Source organism: Lissotriton vulgaris, chromosome 4_1, assembly GCF_964263255.1.
Source record: "Lissotriton vulgaris chromosome 4_1, aLisVul1.2, whole genome shotgun sequence".
Taxonomy (NCBI): domain Eukaryota; kingdom Metazoa; phylum Chordata; class Amphibia; order Caudata; family Salamandridae; genus Lissotriton; species Lissotriton vulgaris.
The window spans coordinates 11,191,565-11,211,525 of NC_141691.1; positions in this window are offsets into that span (position 1 = coordinate 11,191,565).

Genomic DNA, 19,961 nt, shown 5'->3' on the forward strand with positions numbered 1-19,961 from the left:
GTTTTGTAACCATCAAGAAGCACGCGTTTTCTTGAAATACCGGTTCCACTTAAACCCTAAATAAGTTCTTGTCAACGTTCCCTGGCAGATTAGCAAGCAGAAGCATATTGTTTAGCATACTAAATAGAGTGTTTTAATACACAGAGATTACACGGTCTCAGAGAGAACTGGAAAGTGGTAAAACTGGCAAAAGGGACGTATATTACATCCTGCTCTGCCAAAAGTTTAAGCAGAGATGATTGCGGCCATGTTACTGAGTAAATAATTGTCTAATGCAGGCTCTGTCCTACCTGCAGCTTGTTAAATAAACAATGATGAGAAAGACAACACTGGGAGGAGCAGGAGAGACGATGAAAGCACAATGCAAGGAAGGTAACCAGAGAAGATTATCCGCCAAGTTGTTTATTAAGTAATTGCCTCATACAAGGTCCCTTCTGCCTGCAGCCTCTAAAATAAACAAAGATGAGGAAGGTGAAATGGGATGGGGCAGGAGATATGCAACAGTTGGTGCAAGATGGAAAAATACCTTCTCTTCGACCGGCTGCGAGCGCTGTTTTCTATGGTATTGATAAGAGGAGAAACCTCCACGTTCTCCGTAGAGCGTGGGAGAAACAGTATGCAGCTTGGGTGACTTGGTGCGCATGGAGCACGACAACGCAATGGGGACAACGGCCCTTCCTGCCCGCAGCCTGTTAAATACAAAAATGATGAGGAGGCTAAACGAGATGGGGCAGGAGAGATGCAACAATTGGTGGAAGATAACAAAAATGGAAAAAAAGAATACCTTCTCTTAGACCAGATGTGAGCGCCGTTTTCTATCGGACTCATATGAGGAAAAACCTCAGCTTGGGGGACTTGCCTGTACCCAGCACGACAACACAATGGGACATTATAAATAGCTTTTGAAGGATAAATGACCAACGCCGTGCAAGGTGTCGTGGTGGCAAAGTGAAACAAGTAGTCCCTAAATGAATAGATAATAGCCCGTAGTGGAACTAGACTGTAGTTGGTCAATGCTGCTTCCTGTAAAACTGAGACAAAATAAAAGTGACGTATCGGATCAAAAGCCAACCATAAGTCCGATAAGAAGACCAATGCCAGAATCAACCAATGGCAAGCAACAGGAGAAATTAACTTCCATCTTGTTTACTGTAGGTCTTGCGACAGTGCATGCGCTGTCTACGCGAGACCAAAAAAAACTAGCATACATGTACACTAAAATAATTGACTCTTGACGGTGTGTACCTTTAGTCCATGAACATACAATGTTGATCCAACTGAACTCATTGCACAATCCTATGAAGGATAAAAGTGGAGAAAACCAGTGTATTGTAGATAAATAGTACTGAATATAATGGACTCTAAACAGAGTGTACCTAGGGTCCATGTACGTATAACTTAGATTCAACTGGACTTCTATAATCCTATGAAGGATAAAAGTGGAGAGAAAGAGAAACATCATAAGATGTACTACAACCAAAACATAGATGCATGTGGTAAAACACAACCACACAATAACCGACTTAAATAAGGAAATACAATAATTTGTATCCATTGTAACATGGTAGGTGGGACTAATAACCCATCTTAACACCCCTAATGTAAAGAACATACAGTGGGATTTGCTTGACAAATACGTGGTCACATAATGCATTGCATCGTAACGGGACTGTAGATACCACCCTGAGACCCACTCCCATACCTCTAGACAAGAACTACAAACTATGATAACAAAAATGTCAATGGTGTGCCTGTCACCACGAATCTGTGAGCCAGGCAGTCAAAGTAACCAACAGCAGAGAAAATGGCTCCAAGAAACATGAGGCAGAAAAGTTCCAAGATGCACAGAAGACGCCCACTGAAGGTCGAAGGGCACTGGGGCTTGTAAGGAAATAAGGACTCACCACTCAAATTGTCGGCAAGGACCAGTATCCTCTGGACTCTAAACAAAGTCCAAACCTAGAGTCTGTCAGGAAGTCTATTCCGGCCAGGGCGACGGTTGCCTCGTTCAGATAACCAAGAGGCAAGAAACGATCTCGAACCTGCGACGATGGTCCTGAGTTTGAACAATCGCTTAACTTTATTTTACGAACAGTGTGATTGGCAAGGAATATGGGTGGAGCACACAACCATCCATATCATTCTGTGCAAACTGCCTGCAGCCTCCAACCCAAAGATGGCGGCACGCTCAGCATGCCAACACAGGGTGGTTCACAGCGTGTGCAAGTGCACAAAGAGGCAGTCCAGTGAGGCTTAAACGTCACAAATATTACAATGGCAGGCCCTTCACAGAAGAAGATATCCAGATGTGGAGGAGTTAAGAGCACGCGCAAAGGCAACGACATGCGTCTCATTTTTAAATCACAACACAGCGGTTGAACTGCCAAAAGTCAATGGAGCTTCCCAGAGCAATTTAATTAAAATGTGTATACTCACAAAAAGTCCTGCAAAAGCCAACGTAGATGGGTAGGTCTCGCACAGAAACCCGTAAAGACTTGACAAATGTACACGCAGCAACGTGAAGCTGCAGGGTTTACCCGGATCCGATGCAGACATAGGCACGGTCAGAAGCAGTTTCCAATGTCTATGAAGATGTCCTTGTGAAAGGCAGTTGAACCAGGAACACCCATAGCAAGATACCAGGATACTACAGAGTGTCAGCAGGTGAAGGGGAAAAAAGGATATGGTGTGCAGAGTAGTCTGGACAACTTCAACCTTTTGAGGAGTACAAGTCTTCCTATGCAGGCAATGAGAAAAGCAAACCAATTAAAGATTGCTAGTGCCACTCCAACAATAAGATAAACAAAGCAACACAGTGCACAGGGTTTTTTTTATTGCAGCCTCCACGAGGGATACGAGGGATCAGCAGACCGGTTGATATGGTTGCAATGCCTGCGAATGCAGAGAAGTGACTTCTTCACTTCAAGGGAGATTCCTTCAGGTGTCGTAGATGCCCACAGGCCATGGAAGCTTTGTGTGTGGTGCACAGGCACAGGTGAGGCAGCAGACTAGAAGGGAGACGAAGTCGAGCTCAAACGAAGTCCAGAGTGCCCAGACGGTAGAAGTTAAAGTGGTGTCTGATCTGACTTTTCCCACGACGAATCTAGGGACCTACCCACAGGTAAGCCCTTAAATACCCTTAGGAGATGGTTGGGACGATTCAGGGGATCCTCCCAGGGGAGGGTCTGGACAGGGGGAGTTTACTCCCATGTCTTTTGTACAGTTTTGCGCCAGAGCAGGAGCCAACAGCTCCCAGAACTGGCTTGAACTGGACTATGCATGTGGACACCAAATGTGCCCCTCATGCAGACTGAGTAGCGCTGGCAAGCGCACCCACCTGGCCCCAATAAACTAAATCCTGTCAGGGAGGTGATCACCCCTCCCTGTGACAGGATGCCTATTGTTCTGCCTTCCCCATCTCAAGCTTGGCTCAGCCGCAGGAGGACAGAATCATGTTCTGGTCGGCAGCAACCATTTTCTGCTGTCCAGGTCTAGAAGGCTGGCACCGGGAACACTGAGAGCCTAACGAAGGGCTCTTCCAGTACTTATAACTCCCACACCATTTACGGTTTGGGGTATGATTCCAACATGTTTGATAGCAAGCATGATAGGATTCATTGCAGCTGTTTTCAAGATGGTCATCGGTAATTACATTTTGCCCCTCTATATAGCATATGACTACTTCACTTACAACCCTGGAGAGTGGACTTCGTAGGCTGTAGGGGTGTTGTGCTCATGCAGGGACACCCTCACACTTAGAACCATGAACCTTGCCCTCAGGATTGCAAATGCCTGCTAAAGGGGTGACGTATAAGTTTTAAGTGTGGTGTCCCTAGATATAGGAAATCTATATCTTACACAGGATGCAATGGCAGGCCTGTAGATCCATTTTGAGTGGTCGCCAATGGGTGGCATAATGCATGATTCAGCCCATGGGGGACCTCTGGGGTACCTATGCCCTGGGTACATGGGTATCATATACTAGGGATTGACAAGGGTACCCCAGTATCCAATCTGGGATGTACCTAATTACTGAACACAACACTTTAACGGAGAAAGCAGATAGACTGGGGTCCTGATTAGTAGGATCCCAGTCAGACCAGTCAACAACAGCTTCGCACCAGCAAAAAGTGGGGGTAACCATAAAAGCAGGTCCTACTCTCCTACTGCAGCAAAGAGAGGAGCATGCCCAGGGACGGGATCTCTGTTGAACGTAATAAGTCAGTGGGAAGCCCGCATTGTAGATCTACAGCCGAATCTGGGGAGGTCCATCACAAAACCAAGAAACCCAGACCAGAAACATCACTGCACGGGTCACGTGCACCGAAGGGCCTAATTCACTGCAAATGAGCCCTCAGGAAGGCACTCAAGGCAAAAAGAAAGGGGGCACACTGTCGGAAGTGAGTCCTATAGCAGCGCTGAGGATAGCCTATAGGAAGAAAGCATGGGAGCAGAAAACAAAACTTATTGAAGAGAAATGGCTCAAAGTGTTCTGCTTGATGAAAGAAAAAAACACTCTAAACTATGGAGACACATTTATCAGTTGGACACTCAGAGTCCTACAAAAGAGTATGGCATAGCAGGACATGTGGGGGAAACATACGTGAAAGGATTGTACTCAAAAGATCCAGATGATAGACCCACCATAAAGAATGTCTCGAATGACAAGACACTGGACTCCTCATTAGGAGTGACCACCCAGGGAACGTCATTCTCAGAAGGTGAGATAATGAAGAACATCATGGCAATGAGAAACGATGCAAACGTGTGGGGAGCGCATGAGGAACGCTCCACTCCCAGACGCACAGCGTGCTCTGGACGCCATATCCAAACAATAGATCATCATTGTAAACTTGGTTCATTATTCTTCCAATTTAATCCGCAAGAGATCCTGTACATTCAATACTTCATCTTCTCCTTTCATTCATCCACATATGTATAATTTAGCATTTCGGAAACTTCTCGTATTGTCGTGTGCCCATCCAGGCCTCCTTGGAAATACGATCCGCATACAACTGAGGTTCAGAGCAGCGTTTCTTTATTCCAAAACCCAATGCATGTCGGGCCTACTTTACAGCCCTTCGTCAGGAATAACTGAAAATCAATCATTACAGAAATAGGACGTGAGTATTTTGTAATGGCGAACGATAAACAGACAGCAGGTATGCACGTAACTTTGCTTAGAGATTTGGTTTAAAGCAGATCGAGCGTTCATAGATTGCATACCATTGGGTAATGAAATGTATATAGTATGCGGAAGGAAATGTAAGTAGCATGTATATGCAGGGAGAGAGGACTAAAGGCGGCCATCGGGTGGTTTTAAGGAAACAGGGGTGGCGTGAATATTGAAATACAGCTAGCACCTCGAAGACGCAGAAGTAATGATACTGATGCTATGAATACAAACTTCTGCTTTAAATTATGTTACATTCATTGAATAGCAGTAGGCTTGTTGATTTCCGAAATGCAAAATGATACATATGTGGATGAATGAAAGGAGAAGATGAAGTATTGAATGTACAGGATATCTTGCGGATTAAATTGGAAGAATAATGAACCAAGTTTAAAATGATGATCTATTGTTTGGATATGGCGTCCAGAGCACGCTGTGCGTCTGGGAGTGGAGCGTTCCTTATGTGCTCCTTACGTGTTTGTATCTTTAAAAGTTGCACTCAGGGCAAGGCGCTACCCAAGATTCTCACGCAAGTTTGAAAACGTTGTAAATAATTGGACTATAATGGGACTTTGTGTTGAGCATGGTGTGCACACCACCTCTTTCATTATAATGAGAATCGATGTCGATCCAGGGCCCAATGGCATCGATGGGGCACTCCTGACCCCGATCCTGACTCCGTTATTTAACTACATGTTAGTGACAGCAATAGTACCGCAGACATGGAAAGGATGAATCTCGTTTCCCATCCAAAAGCGACCACTCAAACCCAGCTAATTACAGGCTCATCGCCCTGCTAGACCTAGAAGCCAAGTCCTACGCCCAAATACTACTGAAGGACCTAGAGGATTGGGCAGATAAAAAAGAATGCTCCCACTCCATCAGTCGGGATTTAGGGCAAGCAGCTCAAGCATGGATAACATCATTGCGCCGGCCTACCTACCTCTCCAAACAAGCGGTTCCATCGGTTAAAGGTAAGCACCCGTCACAGATTACAGCACGGCCTTTGACAAGGCAGACCGAGGCGGGCTCTGAGAAAGATTGACAGCCTGGGGGATCCTCTCCAAGCTTTTGGAACCAATTACAATGATTCACGAGAGGACATGGGTCCAGGTCAAAACAAGCCCTACACCATTTCCATCAAGAGCCGAAACCAGCAACGGGCTCAAGCAGGGCTGTGTTTTGGCCCCCATGCTCTTCAATCTTTACACCGCGGACCTGGGGAATATCCTAAAAGAAGCCAGCTTAATGGCCCCAAGATTGGGCAAGGTGAGGCTTTCAACACTCCAGTGCATGGACAACACATTAGTAATGGACCACACTAGGATGGGTCTTCAGAGAGCCCCAAACGAACCGCACAAGTACAATAAGGAAAACTATCTGCTAGTCAATCGGAGCAGAACTAAGAAAGTTGTATTTGGAAAATACCCTCATAAAAGGCAAGTTGCCTGGCAATAAGGAGACCATCAAAATTAATTCCGGCCATCAACTTAGGCCATCTGACTTTTCCAGGAGCCCTGAATCAACTCATAGCCGCGGCCCAGATAAAAGCCTATAAGGCAGTGAAGCTAGCACCGAGACAAGCCAGGCTACGGCTGGAATTTGGTCTTTGCATCGGATAACACCCTTAAACACCATCTGGGACCAATCTTCAGAGAAGTGGACTCCCCCTGGTATATTTGGATGAGCCAAGCAATAGGGAACCAGTCGGTTAAAGCAGAGAGCCCGCCCTTAGGTGGATTCCGATATCAAATGTAGTGAAGCGCAGGTCCGGCTATCCCGTATGAAAAGGATCGGGCCTCACTCCGTGGCAACCTCAATTCAACGGGCCTGGAATGTTCTACGTCACAGGAAAAGCCCAACTCTATTAACGAGAGGCTCTCTCAATTCAGGCATGATGGACAATTCTGTACATGGGACTTACTGCAGTCAGGATTTCGGACTTTAACTCAGCATGGGCCCCTAAGGATGGAGCAGCTCTGTCAGTTATGTTATTATCATAAAGGAAGCTTGGGTACATCTCCTAGGCTGCTGCCCCAAATTGGCTGGAGATTGTCATTGGATGCTATGCCCCATTTTCAGGGACAAGGGCACAAGGACCCTGCAAGGAGGCTTCAAACTGGTGGTTTTCTGAAATAAAAAGGTACATCCTTGCGGGAAGAGCGAAGTTCATGCCCTTCATCAGACAGTCACTTGAAGGCCCGCCACAGCCCCCAGAGCTGCACAATGTTGTAAACTCAAACAGAAAACAGCCTGGGCTCTTCGCAGTCCAGGTTTCAAATTAAACCGACTGCATCCCTGCAACAAGGAGCCATCAATGAGTGTTGAGCTGAAAGTTCACACCGTCAAAGCTCCAGCCCCTCGGGCAACCATGGTCGGCTGCAGAGGCATCGCAACCGCAACAAGGTGCAAGGAAACAGCCCTTTTCTCTGACTGCCTGCATTTGAACACTCCACAGGATGTGCCAAAGGCAACCATTGCAGAGCATTATATCTGTTAATGAATTATTTTTAGGTTCCCAGCATTTAACTAAAAGAGTTTTGAACTTATATATTTTTTATTTATTTTTAAAAAAAATTATTTATTGGCATTTCATCAGTGTTCATATCACAGTACTACATATAATTGACATTGCAATCTTTTAGGTACTAATCTGTTGAGGTAACAACAACCGCGGTCGAAGAAACATAAGTCAGAGCAGCGTCACATAACAACACAGGGCTTTATCCCATCACAGGCTTAGCTCTGAGTGGATCTCAACAACCCAGTGTAACAGCTAGAACTCCCCATGTCATAGCTGAAGGTCCCACTTATTGTTTCGGGCTGTATTGAGGGTGTGGTGGAGAGCGATCCATGCTTCCGTGGCTTGACATGTTTCCTAAGTTAGCCTTTGCTGTGGATGGGGGACTAGACCATAACATAACATGTGCTAACAGGTACCAAGGGTTAATTAGATATCAGAGAAATAGCTGGGCGCTCTGCCTGAAGTGTACGCAACTGTATCTTCCTATGAGTAACTCCGTGGTGCGACTGGCGAGCGGGAAAACCCTTAGACCGCTCAAAAGTGTGTCTATAGACATAGACACACCGAGAACTAATGCCATCACCTGCCTATGCACACACTAACAAGAGTATTGGCATTCCTATGTGTTGAAGACCCATGCAATATCATAGAGTCAAAGACAGCAACAATACACGGAACACGGTGACCTGGGAAGACGGTATGCGCGTACACAGCGCGGCTTTTCGAATCAGGGTTATCCGCTCCTGATTATAACAAGACTCCTGGGTCTTTACCACTAGAATCACTGAAGCTAAGAACTCCCAATATTGACAGCCACCCCGAGACCACAGATCTACGGCAGGTTTTTACTGATTGTGATTGTGCAAGGGAACAAACGGAATCTGTGATTTTTATGTGCGCTCCTCTGATTTTGTGGCACAGCAACTCCAGATGGTCACGGGCCCCGCCGGGTCGTAAATATCACCGGTGGAGCGACCTAGACCAGTGACGTGTTACGAAACGACAGCCCTAAAGAGTCGCAAACAATCTGTTCTTAAACGCGACGAAACACGTGTCGGCTGGTGTGGAACAATTTCAAATATTGTATACATATCATCAAGGATTCCCTCATTGTTGCTGTCTTTGACTCTATGATATTGCATGGGTCTTCAACACATATGAATGTCAAAACTATTGTTAGTGTGTGCATAGGCAGGTGTTGGCATAACATAACGTGTGTATTTGCAGGGTCGAATTGGGATTAAAAATCGGCCCGGGCACACACCAAAAACAATCGGCCCTCATTTGCATAATGCCTTTTCTCAAATCACTGCTTCAGCGTAATTGCAATAAAAAGGAGGGGGGCTTAAAAAAATTCAGCATTAGTTTACATTAGTGAAACACACCTGAAAACAAGTGAGGCCACTTCTAATGGGCCGGCCAGCGAGACAAAGGGAGTGATACCTCTGCCTGTTGCTAAACGGGAGGGGGGGGGGGGGGGGACCGGCGGTGTTTGTGGCGGGGTGGTAATGAGCGCCCATCTGCCTCCAGAAAGGCCACTCAGCCACCCACTGGGCTGCTGGCTGTATTCCGAAAATAGACACCGCCCAAATCGACCCCAGACTGCTCAAAAAAGCAGCCTACAGCATGAACTCAGACACCAACCCCTCGGGCATTGCCCAAGTGCCCGCGTTACCAATCCGAGGCTGTGTATTTGTAAAGCGCATGTTCACCACTACGAGTATCTTGGGGCTGAATAACAGATGTTTGTTGTTACCCAACTCAGTGGTACTCATTTTACCAACCTCAGATGGATGAAATGCTGAGTGGACCGCCGGGATTTGAGCCTGTGGCCATGAGGTCGAACACAAACTCCTGCAGGGGGCGCATTATCCCACTGAGCCACCAGACCCGAGTATTGTTGCCGGGTTGGAGAGTGCAGCCACACAAGGATACATATATCTTCGGGCCTGGATTGCATTGGCATGAGGTCCCAGTATATAGACAGCTGGTTTTCACAAAGGTGATATCTTGCTTCTAGGATTTCCTCCCAGTTCTTGACCACCCTATGTTTCGCGAGTAGCAACAGCTTAGCATGGAGTTTCCAAACCTCAATTGGGGTATCCTTCACATATCCTAATATCCTTACTGTTGCTGAAGTTTCATTCTGCACCTCCAAAATTCCAATCTTAGTAAAAATAGGATCCCAGTAATTTGCAATGGGGGGGGGCAGCTCCAGGCCAAATGCAGAAAAGTCCCCTGAGCGGCACCACACCTCCAGCAACTGTCATTCGGTTGGAGTCCCATGTGATGAAGCTGGGTAGGCATTCTATAATAACAGTGAAAATTTAAAGATTATATATAACTTGTAATTGAGAGACAGCATCTGCAACTCGCCACAGCAGAACGCCCACTGTTTATCCGTAATCGGCGGGTTTAGTTCTACATTCCAATCATGCATTGCTTTCGGTTCAGCCTCCGAAGCAGTGCACTGCATTATGCTATAAAGCCATGTTATAAGCTTACACAGCGATCTTCGAGGGCCTGTAGCGTGGGTGATGAACTAGGAAAGGTCTGGTGTCACCCGGATGCAGTGGTATAGTAATATCTCAGGGACCTTTGTTGCAGTTTCCTCCAGTGTTTCTTGTGGGGCTCAACATTTATCGTCAGTGTAGGTCCGCGAATGGAATCATGCCTCGCTGACACAAGAGCCCCACTGAGCCCTTGTCTACCAATGAGGGAATTTGTAGATTATATGCCAGGGGTACAGAGGGTCATATAATAGCTCCAGCTGTGCTCTGTTATGCAATCCTTTCCACGCCCACCGCATTGTCTCAGTTGTGTTTATTTTAATTTATTGGCCCTCTGTGTGGCTGATAGAGAGTGACTGAGAGGGGGACGGGTGCCTCCCTGTCTATCTCGACTGCCACATGAGGCTGAAAAGGGGTAGGGTGTAGCCAATAATGTAGAAATTGAGCTTGTGTGCAGTAGGCGTATAGCGGAATGTCTGGGGTACCCAGCCCACCCTGAGCCGAAGGGAGCATGAGGAGTTCCCACGAGACTCTGGCTTGTTTTCCAGCCAAAACTAGTGTTTTAAACAATGCTTGAGTGAGGGGGAGAGGGAGGTTGATGAACATATATAAGAATTTAGGTAGTGCGATCATTTTTGCTACTGTGATTCTTCCAGCTAGGGTGACCGGAAGTTTCAACCAAGTGCCAATTTTATCCTTTAGCCACGAAATAGCCTGACCATAATTTATTCTCCATAGCTCCTGCACGCCTCAGCCAAATCCCCAAGTAGAGTACCGGACCGTTTGCCCATTTGAGTGGAAAAACCTAAGTGGTGAACCTTATTTGAAAAATATTGTGCCCCTTACCGCCTCTACAGACACTGCCATCTATCGTCCTGGGATTTGGACACTGCTTGGGATACTGCCCGCCCGCCTCCCGCCGCCTGACTCCTTCAGCCATCTCGGGGTCTGGCCGCCGAGCGGAGCGTGGGCGCGCCACAGGACCACAACCCCAGCAGTCTTTGCGGTACACACCGCGAGCTTTGCGCGCCAGGAGGCACATAAATCCTGCATCACCCCCGTCTCGCGGGACGCCGGGCGAAGCCCGGGCAAAGGGCGGGCCGCCTGTGGCCGTCCGAGGACGAAGAGGTCGGGTCGGGTGTACCCCCCTAACACCCCAGCCTGCTGAACAAGTAGGGCACTGTAGCCTTGTTTTATTGTATTATTGTGTTCCAAGGGTGCAACTATATACATCTACAGTGGGTTATTCACATTAAGAACTCATATAATCTAATTGATATAACACCAATAACTGTAAAATGACTACGAGAGGTAGTAGAAGCAAGACTGCCGCGGGAGCAGCTTCAGTTCTAGGGCCAATAGATAGCTTTATCACAAGAACAAACAATGCTATCGATCTCAGTATTTCATTACTGCAACTAAGAGTATCACGTGATTTGAGCATTGCCAAACGCTCTTCCCTAGGAAGCATTAAGCTCGCTACAACCCCAGGTAATTCTAGTAATATATACCCTGCTCCCACTCATGATACCCAAGACGACCTCCATATTCTAACAAATGAGGTCGATCTATCAGTGTCAGACTCCAGCGCCAATTGTGACCTGAGTAGTGACCTAGAAAGATCCCCAGCTCTTAATGTGGGGTTAACACCTGAGACTGTGGATGACACCCATGAGAAAGACGTCGCTAATACACAAGGAGGTGCAATTTCAAAACAAACCAAGCAACCGATTCCATCGGCATCTCGGGTTTCTAAGAAGCGCAAACTTGCGAGAGAGCAAAAAAGTAAAGAAACAGCCAGCAAAATACATCAATCTTTGGGGGCCTCGGATACAAACATGGGGGAGGAACACAGGGATAAGTATGAGACTATTACAGACAGTGATCACCTGATTGAACGAATTGGGGATCTTCTAAGCATATATCTGTCACCAGTCGAAACCAGGCTTGCTCGACTAGAGAAATAAATTGAAGAATTAGTATCCCTAAATAGGAAAAAACCACCCACTGTTCCCCAAAATACTGCTGTAGCCCCAAATCCAAAAGCAAATACTAGCAAAACAACTATCCCTCAACCAAAAGTTATCCCCGGCTCAGTACCTATGCCGAAACAGAAGACCACTATCAATAATCCATCTGTTGCAAATAAACCTGCACCATCTATTAGTTCTACTCCCACTGCCAACACGAACACTCAATCTGCCAATAATCAGTCAGGGAAGACCCATACAGCACCTCAAGATGGATCACAAATACTTAGCCAATCTAACCATTTGGCTGCAAGGACGCAGCAGCCCAAGATTCCGTACGAACAACCATACAGGTCAAGACAGATCCCTTCCCGCATTACTCTCCCCCCTGAATGTGGAACCTACGTACTTGTACTAGTAAATGTACCGACACTTAAACAAGAGCAGAGTGAAACCATTTCGTCTTTAAAAAATAGGATCCTACACTGGTTGACCTTGAACTGCAATTTTCCAATGGAATGTGCAGGGGAAATTACTCATACTCAAAGAGTAGGCTGGATAGGCCCTCTACGGAAAAAGTTTGAGGGGGACTGTGTAACAATTAACTTTAGGAACCCTCAATGGGCCGAAAAAACACTAGGTAAGGTCCCTCCACCCTCTACATGGGAATTTAACACAACTCTACTTCCATTGGGTTATTTCTATAGGCATTTGTTAACTACAAATTCTAATATGCCACCCAATCTCACGAACGTATTTCAAGAAAGGTACTTTCCTTCTGAAACGCATACCCCTTTTTGTCCATCAAAATCCCAAGTTTGTCTATCCAATAGGCTCGGTGCAATGGCATCACAGCCAAACACACATACCTCCATCTATTCATCCCTATCTCTCTGCAACTCCTTATCAAGAGAATGGGGATAATCGATGGAGACAAGCTGCTCTGGTACCAGCTACCTCTTACAGTATTCCCACCTATAACAGATTTAACGTTCTTTCTGGGCTGGATTTTATTGATTGACTTGCCAGCCCTCAATCTAACTGGGAAACCCCACAATCTTTTAATATAGGGGTGACTCCAACAACTATAATTTCTGATAATTTGGTAAATCAGTCTATATCTACCCCTGGTAAATGTAACTATTCCACAATAAAACACCATGAGACAGACGTTTTGATGACTGTACCACCGGCTCCAATTAATCTGGGAGCAGCAGATCATATAGTCGAAACAACTACTGCTGTTGACTCTACTTCGACTACCCTACAAGTACACTTTACATTTTGGAACATTGCAGGTTTGTCTGCTAAAAAGACAAATCCCAGTTTCCTGAGTCAGATTAACATGAGCGGTTTTATCTGCCTTCAGGAGACCTGGGCTATTAGGCCAACACATATAGCGGGCTTTAAGACATTTTTAAATAGTGGTGGCCTAGTCACCTATATTATAAACACTCTTCCTGTGGATGACATACTTCCTTTAAGACTAGAAAAGAACTTTCAGATCATTGTCTTAAAGATTACTAAACAAAAATTATACATAGTAGTAAATTTTTATAATAATCTGTGTCAGGCTGACTTGATCACTCTTCTCTCAGAGATTTCTGTAGTACTACAAGAACAACGCCTAAAATATATTAAAAAGTCGTGTACGATAATTTGGGGGGGGGGGGAGATTTCAATCTCCACCTATGTAGGAATAATAATAATGATAAGTGTGGTATCGGTGATGAGGATGATAATAACGTAGCACACTTCACACATTCCAATGAAGGAGAGAAAATGAGCGAGGTCATGACAGAACTAGAGCTAAGCTTCGCTAACGAAATCAAGATCCCATCAGTGCCTTTCCAGCCCACATTCAATGGTAGAGGTCTAACAAGTCTGATAGACTATATATTAATTTCAGTCTCTATGGGATCTACCATAGAATCATTTGAGGTTGCCAAAAATCCTTTGAGTGACCACTTTCCAAATACTATGGTCCTATCTGAAATAAAAATACACAAACCACATGATATCATGACTATCTTACACCAACGTGAGCTAGTACTAGGCTCTCTGAACGGTTACACATTGAAATGGGGTAGTATTGATAAGGAAGCAACAACTAGAAAAATAGTCAAATATAATCAAGCTGACATTATAAACTGTCTTGACCCTAAGACACAACCTAAGGAAGTCATAATGAGTTTTTTGGCTGTTACAAAAAATATTCAAAAAGAATTAACCAGGACGTTCAAACAAAAGTCCCAAATGAAAAAAAATGGTTCCTGTGGCATATCACTTAGTAATTCTACAATAAAGTGGGTACTTAATACCTATCCAACTATTAGAGAGAGGGTGGCAAAGAGAAAAGACACACCTAAATCATTCTTGAACCATTCTTTTATATGTTTCAATTGAAAAAATCAATAATGCTTTAGACTACAACATATATTGCAATATATATAAACAGTGCAATGTGTCCCCAGTGATTTGTGAAGTAACCAAAGAAACAACGTGTGTATATTAAAGTGAGCTATACAGGTTACAACTGTGACTATTTACAGAAAACGTAGTGACGTCACCCGCCGGGCACCACACGATTCCCGGAAAGTAGCGATCGAGCGAGTGGTTAAAGCGCCCAGAGATCCCCTGGCTAATTTGCGCAGTGACGGCACCGTCCGTTGTCAAAAAATCAAACTTCGGAAGCTAGCAATTGTGCTAGTGGACAACACGCTCAGAACCTTGACCGATTTTGCTAATGGGCGTTACCTCCCCTTGTTGAGACAGAGATATCACAACTACCAAGTGTCTAAGACAGTGTGCCCGGCTGGGTTCACTGTAAGTAAATTTATTTTACTTCTACACGCATGGGTTACGTATTCATTAGCCCATTCTGAGACGTCCCTCACTCCCTGTCCTGATGAGACCCTCACTCTAAGGGTCGAAACGCCGTCGACGTACTGGAGGCGAATGAGACTCATACAGTGCTTATGATTGTGTAGCAACTGTTTTATAACTGATTTAAATAATTTCTTGGAGTCATGTCTCTTTTCTGTAAATAGTCACAATTGTAACCTGTATAGCTCACTTTAATATACACACGTTGTTTCTTTGGTTACTTCACAAATCACTGGGGACACATTGCACTGTTTATATATATTGTAATATATGTTGTAGTCTAAAGCATTATTGATTTTTTCAATTGAAACATATAAAAGAATGGTTCGAGAATGATTTAGGTGTGTCTTTTCTCTTTGCCACCCTCTCTCTAATAGTTGGATAGGTATTAAGTACCCACTTTATTGTAGAATTACTAAGTGATATGCCACAGGAACCATTGTTTTTCTGGATAAACACTTCACCCTGGTTCCTTTGTGAGTAGGGTTTCCCTTGTTTTCTTTTTTCCCAAATTAAAAAAAGGCTGGTTTAACTCAGCATGCACAAAGGCATACTCAAGTTTAAAGGAAGCCCTAAACAGAGATCATAGGGACAGAGCTGAAGTTAGCAGATTCAGAAAGGAGTATGCGGTTGCCCTAAACAATAGGAAAAAAGAATTGAAAGCTGAACTGTGGGAACGCCTTAATCAAAGCTCAGAATTAAAAGATAGTACTACGTTCTGGCAGGTAGTTCGCTCCCCCTTCCTAACAGATAAAGATGACTCTCCCTCTATTGACGTCGCCATAAGCGAACGGGAGTGGGTGAGACATTTTACAAAAGTTTTTAGTAAAGACGCCTCAGTAGACACGGACCAACCAGACCCCTTGATACAGGTCATTTATCCAATAAACCTCCAGTATTCCCATGAAGAGGTCCAAAAAGCCTTAAAATCTTCAGAAATAGCCAAAGCTCCCGGTCCGGATGGCGTTCCTGTTGACATCTTTAAACACCTTCCGGACCTTTGGTCTCCCTTGCTGACCAATGTCTTGAATGCCACTACTGAAGTGGGTTTACTAGATTCCTGGAGAACATCGAAGTTGGTCCCCATATTTAAAAAAGGGGACCGAAATAGCCCGTCTTGCTATAGGCCTATCTCCCTCCTGGATTCGCTCGGGAAGATGGCAGGGCGGATACTTCTCGATCGACTCCAGGAGTGGGCCACTGGCCATAGCATCATCTCAGATATACAATATGGTTTTCGGGAGGGGCTAGGAACAGTTGACCAGGCCTTAAATCTGTCCCTATTGGCGGGTAAATATGTGGAGGCTAAGGGGTCCACGCTTCATATGGTCTACGTTGACCTCTCTGCAGCGTTCGATTGTGTGGCACACTCAACGCTGTGGAGCACTATTCTGAAAATGGGAGTTGCTCCCCCAATTGTGGACTTCCTTCGAGAATTGTATACAGGCACTACAGTCAGGGTAAGATTCAGGGTGAAAAGTGAGCTCAGGGATACTTTCAGGGTGGAAAAGGGGGTCAGACAGGGATGTGTACTGGCCCCCTTTTTATTCACCCTGTATACTAACGGCTTAGAGACCGCCATGCTTCAAGGCAGTAAAGACCTTCCTCTAATTGCTCGTCGGCAGATACCAGCGCTTTTATATGCCGACGATGCTGTCATTTTAGCAAGAACACCGATTGAACTCCAACTGGCATTAGACAGATACTGTGCCTTTATGGCGAGTTTAAATCTGAAATTAAATGCAAAGAAAACATACACTGTGCATGCGGGGGAAAAAAAAGTAAAACAACGGAGATTGTTTGTACAAGGTGGACCATTGGACAGGACTACAACCTACCCCTACCTAGGGATTGTTATTGATGAAAAATTTAAATGGAATTCAGCTATTAATGCAAGGAAACTTTCATTCTTGCGATAGACAGTTTTGTTAAAAATGTTTTCACAAAGACTGGGTCAGCGACCACCAAAAAAATTGTTAAAAATATATAATGCGAAATGTGTAAGCACGGCCACATATGTGGCGGGGATATGGGGCTTAGCGAATGTGGACTCAATACAAAAAGTTGAGAATTCCTTTTTGAGATACCTGCTTGCGGTACCTAAAAACTGTTCCACGTATGCCTGTCACAGAGCTGGGTATTGATTACATTGCAGATATTATAAAATTACAACCAGTAATGTTGTGGCATTGAATATGGGTCACCGAACAATGCCAACTAACTAGAGCGATCATTGAAGATATCTTGACACTTGATCGGTGTAAGAAAATCAAATGGTTATGTTATGTCAAAGCGCTACTAACAGATTTGGGCTATAGGAAGTTTTTTGCCCATCCGTTAACGATAAATGAAATCTCTAAAAAGGACCTAAAAAAAGAGTGTCTTGTACACTTGCGCCAGCTACGATTACTATCTGAGATTCATAAACCATCTGTTCAACACTCTTTACTAGCGCAGACTGTGTTTTCCGTTGAACCCTATTTGATGTGTACCTTAACGCAATATGAAAAAATTTTGCTTACCCGTTTTAGATTTGACATATTTCATCTACTGGTCGCATTCCCAATACAAAATGTTTGGTCATCTACACTTTCCATGTGCCCGTGTGACCTGGTGTCCCCACAAACAACTATACATATAATGCTATTTTGTAAATTTTTTATTGAACCTCGTAAACGCTGGATACTGCCCATTTTGAAAATCTGGGGGCTCCGACAGTGTCGTCCTGCATACTTGGCACTTCAGTATCTTGAAAATTAAAATTATGCCAAAGCGATTGTATATTTTCTTAAATTTTGTATCCGTCACCGTGCGAACCTTTGATTATGTACTATATATAAGCCCTGCTTAAATGAAAGATTGCTAGATAAAAGGAAAACTGTACGTTATGGTATGGCTGAAAAATATATAAACTGAGACGTCTTCTTTTAACCGCTTTTTAACACTGTATCTTTTACTGGTTTTAATCCTTGTAAACTTTGTAATTTGCTTAATGTGAACTTTTATGGTGTTTTTTTAAACTACCGAATAAAGTTATTATTGAATTGAATTGAATTGAATTGAGTGGAAATTCGTCCATAAAGGGTGCAGTTTTGTCCATCAGCGGGAATAAGACAGATTTGGCCCAGTTGATATGGACTCCCGACAGCCCCCCAAACTTCAGAATCTCCCGAAGTACTGGATTTAAGTTTTCCTTTGGATTATTTATGTAGACAGTGATACCATCCCCCTAGATTGAAATAATGAGCCCACTCGAGCAAAACCTCAGTCCTCTAGCAGCATGATGCTGTCGGAGTCGGGCAGTCAGAGGCTCCATAGCAATGGCAAAAAGCAAGGCCTTGCAGTGTTCCTCAGGTAATCTGGAATGGGGACGGGATCATCCAGCTTAATCGAAGTCTGGCCATAGGTACGTCCACTCCAACGAATCAAAGGCCTTGGTGGCATCTAGTAGCGCCTGTGTATTTGGGTCTAAGTAAAGCAAGACAACAAAAAATGTGGGGAAGTTCAGAGCCATAGATCTTCTGGGGATAAATCCTGATTGGTCCAGTCGGGCTATCAAAGAAAGCAAATGCTGTAGCCTTTTTCCCAGGTGTTTAGCATATATTTTGGTATCTAAATTTATCAGTCACAAGGGCTGATAGGAATCAGGCTCATTTGTTCGCTTGCTGGGTTTTAAAAACGACCGTATGATCGCTTCTCTCAGATTTGGTGGAGCACCCCGGTTTCCCTCGCTTCCTCATTCACTGTCAGAAGGCGGGGAGCAAGCATATCAGCATAGCATTTATATAAAGCAGTAGAAAGGTGAATAATGAATAATGTCTGCAGTTGTAAAGGGCACATCAAGGGAAGCCCCATGAGCCCTGCCTAATCATAGTAATTTGATGGAATCTAGATATATCCGGAGATCAGCCGATAATTCAACGATGTGGAGGAGTACAAAGTGGAGTAAAACTATGAATTTATCTACTATGTTCTGAGGTCCTCTCACAGCTTCATGATTTGTCATCTAAAAGTTCAGTAATATACGAGGCATTGTGCGGTATTCTGAGTATATTAGCTTGTGTTCTTCCCGGACTGTCTCCATCACCATAACTCCTAGCCTGAGTGTATTTGCCCAGGAATTTCACCTCCCTTTGGGCCTCCTCCTCATATTCAGGAACCTTCCCCTTTAGCTCTGCCAATAAGCTCACTTTCCCAGTTGAATAATATTGCAGTTCTAGGTCTTGAATGTTAGTTTCAAGGTTTGTGAGGGATTGCCTTACCAACTTTAGTACCCCAGCTTGTATGTCTATGCATTTCCCACAGATGACTACCATGAAGGTCTCACATAGTATACAAAAGGGGGTGGTGATGTACGGAGCATCTGAACCAATCAAACACTCACACCCAGTCAATAGATCTGGGTTGAATCCATCACCGTTCTTTAGCCCACTCTGCCACCCCAGTTCAGACATGGCTATATGCAAATCAGTCTGACCCTGTGACTCATGGGAACTGTCCAGCTTGAACTGCCAAGCCATGCCTTCCCTGGACGGAAACAAGCTTCCGAGGACCGGTTTCTTGCATTACAGTTGTCTTCAGCCCGGCTTGCCTGAATCCAGTGGCAAAGTGAGCAAGGGACTCACGTCTGAGCATATCCTGCCACACTAATGGCGGCCAAAAGCGGTACAAAAGGGGGTTGTGATGGACAAAGCATCTGAACAATCAAACACTCACACCCAGTCAACAGATCTGGGTTTAATCTATCACCGTACTTTAGCCCACTCTGCCACGCCAGTTCAGACATAGCCATATGCAAATGAGTCTGACCCAGTGCCTCATGGGAAAGTGAGGACTTCTGATAAGGCAGAGAGCAGGAAGGGTTCTTGTTTCTCATTAGGGGCGTATAGAGAGCCCAA